The 4,577-nt window shown below is 45.3% G+C and overlaps 1 non-coding gene across 1 annotated transcript; it reads right to left on the reverse strand.

The window, feature by feature from the left end:
* Positions 1-1,081: 1,081 nt before the first annotated feature.
* trnai-uau (transfer RNA isoleucine (anticodon UAU)) lies at positions 1,082-1,177 on the reverse strand. Its single transcript has 2 exons — positions 1,140-1,177; positions 1,082-1,117 (listed from the first exon to the last, which is right to left on the reverse strand). It is a non-coding gene; the product is annotated as a tRNA-Ile (tRNA).
* Between the last annotated feature and the right edge of the window lie 3,400 nt (positions 1,178-4,577).

Below are 4,577 nucleotides of genomic sequence, written 5' to 3' on the forward strand. Positions count from 1 at the left end.
CGTTTTAGGCCTGCACTGTTCTGGTCTCCATATTACGGAAACGGATATAGAAGCACTGGAGAACGAAAATAAAATATTCACGAGGATCATAACAATTCTAAGAGGTTATAACTATCAGGAAAGACTGAACAGTGTGGGACATTTCACTCTAGAAGAGAGAAGACTAAGAGGTGACCTGGTCGAGGTCTTTACAATTATGTCGTGGTTTGATAGGTGGGGATAGAGAAGATGTTTCAACTTACGGGGAGCCGAAATTTTCGGGTGATCAGTAGAAAATAGTCACGAATACCTTCAATAAGGAATTCAGGAGAAACATATTTACTCAGACAGTAGTGAGAATGTGGAACTTACTGCTACATGGAGTAGTTGAGGAGAATATCTTAGAAATATGTAAGGGGACGCTAGATAAGTACACGAGAGAGAAAGGAACAGAAAGATATGCTGATAGTTTTAGATGAGATGGAGGTGGAGGAATATTGTGTGGAGCAAAAACACCAGCAGAGACCAGTTGGGGCGAATGGCCCGTTTCTGTAAATTCTATCTGGAATCTATGTATTGTTTTATTGCAGGGTTACACTGTCGTATTGTGTAGTGTTTTGTTTTAAATACAAGTTCTGGATCTGAGACAATATAGTACACAGGCGAAAGTAAAAGGTACTACTTTATTGTAACACTTATAACATACAAGTACTGTAACAGACAAACAAACAATCACAAGCTCACGTGCGTCTGCCCGTCGGGGACCCCTGAAGTCGACGGCTGGTAATTGAGCCTGTGGTTCTCCAAGGCACCGTATTCACTCGCAGTCCTCTGTGAAGTCCTCAGAGTCTGGAAAGTCCCCGATAGTTATACTGGGGCATAAACAAGTGCATTTGTGGCGGACGGCCAGGGCAAACAGCTGGTGTCTTGAGGCGTCTTGCGCGTTGCAACACATTTCGCTGCTGACAACACTTGTGATATGTCATCGAGTTCAACCTTGTGTTGCAGTGCCCACATGAGAACACGAAGAAGGAGATGCTTCAGGGAACAGACCAGCTGTCCCTTGAACTCCGGTGGAAATGTTAGAAGCAAAAGCTTAAACTGCTCCAGGTGAGGCTCGAACTCACAACCTCGGCATTTCTTTAGCCTGAATACTGTTATATAAGTACCGCGCGCTAACCGATTGCGCCACTGGAGCCGCGTTGATTTAGTAGTCTCATCAAACACACTCATTTTCGGCCTGTAAGACTGCATATTCTTTCAGGCAGGTTTCCAAGTGGACACATGCCGCCACCTGCCACTTGGGCATTGGTAAGAACATAAGAACATAAGAAATTGGAGCAGGAGTAGGCCAATCGGCCCCTCGAGCCTGCTCCGCCATTCAATAAGATCATGGCTGATCTGATCCCAACCACAAATCTAAAGAACACAAGAAGTCGGAGCAGGACCCGGCAACATAGCCCCTGGGCCCTCTCCGCCACCCACAGGGCATTGACCGATCCGAACTCAGCTTCATGTCCAATTTCCTGCCCGCTCCCCATAACCCCTAATTCCCTTTACTTCTAGGAAACTGTCTATTTCTGTTTTAAATTTATCTAATGATGTAGCTTCCACAGCTTCCTGGGGCAGCAAATTCCACAGACCCACTACCCTCTGAGTGAAGAAGTTTCTCCTCATCTCAGTTTTGAAAGAGTGGCCCCTTATTCTAAGATTATGCCCCCTAGTTCTAGTTTCACCAAAAATCGATTTCTTTCCTGCCACACACGAAGCAAGTGTTCGATTAACGCCCAATGTCGGAGCATTTCCATTCTGCATTCATGACATCGCGTGAATTGCGATAAATTCATATTCAGCTTCGATCTGCACAACATCTTGAGACACTTTCTTTTCTCCATGTGTGTTGTTTTCACTTCACCTCGGCTTCGAAACGCAAAGGGTGGGAGACGTTTTGGAACGCTCTTCTGCAGATGGTAGTTGATGGTAGCGCACTTGTGAATGCTAATTCTGAGATTGATAGATTTCTGTGAAACAAGGGTATTAAGGGATATGGGGCGAAGCCGGGTATATGGAGTGAGGTCACAGCTCCGCCATGATCTCATTGAATGGTGGAACAGGATCGACGGGCTAAGTGTCACTGCCACTTGCTGCCTCCTGATATGCGCCACCTTCACCTGCAAGAAAGCGGGATGTGTGGCTGAGTGATGTGTCTGTCATGGTTAAATAGCTGCCAGTGTGTGTGACCTGTGAGTTGTGGGTGGGCGGCTTGCAACAGTGGTAATGTGGAAGAGTGAGAGGAAGCCTCTGGTTACAAGAGTTGAGTACTGATGGAAAGAGTTTGTTCGTATGTGGGGGATGGGGGCTGTATTGCGTGGTGCATTTGGGCGGAGATGCCATTTGAGAGTTGCCCTCACTCACCTTGAACACTCACGTCAAAGTATTCAACTTGATCCTGCACTGCATCCATGTTCATGATGCTGTGCGCCTGGCATTGACTTCGTCCCCCGCTGCCTCCCACTGCCTTTTGGATATATGTCTGGAGGGCCTCTTGCCCGCGCCCACCCCTGTGGATAAAGCATGCTCCTCCTCCTGTTCAACTGCACCACAGTCTCTCAGCATCATCAGAGAACCTTGGTGCATGCACCCTTCAGGCCTGGTACCAAATCAGATCGGCAGATTGGTGAGGTCTGGTGTGCAGATTGGAGGATGTGGGATTTAATTGTGCACAACTTATATTCAATGTTTCAACATAACTCATCAGTTTGCAAACATTGGGATGGAACCTGCATCTGTGTTTTATGTGTACAATGTCTAATCTCCGTTCAGACTCCGTTTGGAAAGTAGACTGTTATTTTAAGCAAATAACAGGTACCAGCTGTCTTCATTCGATTTCTGAGAAACATCCTCCTTTAAAGAGATTGAGCTCCCCCCGGCGGTGGAAAGTGCGAATTGCATTGATTCCACGTCCAAGGCCCGAAAGAGAACCCTGATTGCAGGTGAGTGCTCGGGCAGCTGAATCTTGCGTCCTACCTGCCCAAGAGTCATTGGGCACGGGGTAACAGGGCATCACACTATCTGCGACCAAAAACTACCCTTATCCAATTTTTCCCCCAACGTTTCCTGCGTGCGCCAGTCGACAGGATTCGCAAATGGAGCCACTGGAAGAATGATTGCATTTTGATAGCGCCCGTCGCCACCTCGGACGTCCCAAAGCGCGTTACGGACAATGTAGCACTTTTTGAAGTGTAGTCACTGCTGACATGTAGGAAACGAGGCAGTCAATTTTCGCACAGCAAGATCCCAAACACAGCGATGTTACAATGAACAGATAATGTATTATAGTGATGTTACTGGAGGGATGAATATTGAACAGGGCTCCGGGGAGAACTGGTTACCCTTAAAGGTGAAGACAAGGTGATTGTATCAGTTCGAGTTTTGACCTTTGTAATGTTTTTCTTTCCTTATTTTTATCTGTTTCAGATTCCAATTGATCAGAAACTGAAAACTAAATTCTTAATGAATTTTCGATAAATCTGTCACTCAAAATAAACAATGTTATAAATAAAGAAATAAACCGGATTGAGGCGGTTCACTTCACTTCACTGAAACGTCTAATTCCGGTTGAACCGGCGCGGCGGAGTCACAGCAGCTCATCGCTCATCTGCACCCCAACTCCATTTAGCGAATTAGAAACTGGAAATCTCATGTTTCGAGACGAGTTTACTAATTTCCTGAAAAATGACTATCACTAAATCAGCAAAACATTCCCTGCCCTGATTAAACACACAGCAAGGGGATGTGTCGAATATATAGCAAGAAACCCGCGATTTTATTATTACACGGATAGAATCCCGTGCTCAATATTAACATTAACACTGAGCGCCAGGTCTGGATCTGACCCGTTTACCCCGTGGTGCGGGACCCCGTCCGCGTTTATATTTACCAAAAAAAGAAAAACAGGAAGTAATAATCACACTCAGCAGAATTGGGGATTGTTCGTATTTTACAGGACAGGATGAGGCCACTCGGCCCGTCAGGCTTGGATAGTAAATTCTGTTCACATTCTCCGCTCGGTGTTGTTCTCCGTGTACATTTTTATTGTACCTGTTTGTCTTTTCTTTTATTTCCCCACTCTCTATTTTGCAGACTGTGTGCGAAAGAGATTCGCTTTCGAGGCTAAACATTTTGATCAAAGATTTGAACATTGTTTATTCTGATTGTAGGTTTCTCGGAGACCCAGCGGGAGTTCAGTTCTCAATTTCCTGATTAGTCGGAAACAGTAAGGGAATTTGCTGCAAGAGAGAAAACAATAAATTAACAAAATCAACAAAGTGAAAGTAAGAGAAAAATACAAGCAGAGTCTTAACCACCTCTGCCAGGAGTTTAACATCATTTGGAGAGGCGTCTGACTTCGGTATTAATCGAGTTGTTATCAGACGATTGCAGGTTCGAGTCCTGCCGCGGTTGTTTTACTCGCTGGGTGAAAATGTGTCCAATATGCGGCGGAACTATTTTGCACCCGACCGTTTCGAACAATCGGATCGAACCGAAATCAGTAAATTCCTTTGTTTACCGAAGTTGACTCTGCACTTTCAACATTG

The sequence above is a fragment of the Heptranchias perlo genome, unplaced genomic scaffold (genome assembly GCF_035084215.1).
Source record: "Heptranchias perlo isolate sHepPer1 unplaced genomic scaffold, sHepPer1.hap1 HAP1_SCAFFOLD_54, whole genome shotgun sequence".
Taxonomy (NCBI): Eukaryota; Metazoa; Chordata; class Chondrichthyes; order Hexanchiformes; family Hexanchidae; genus Heptranchias; species Heptranchias perlo.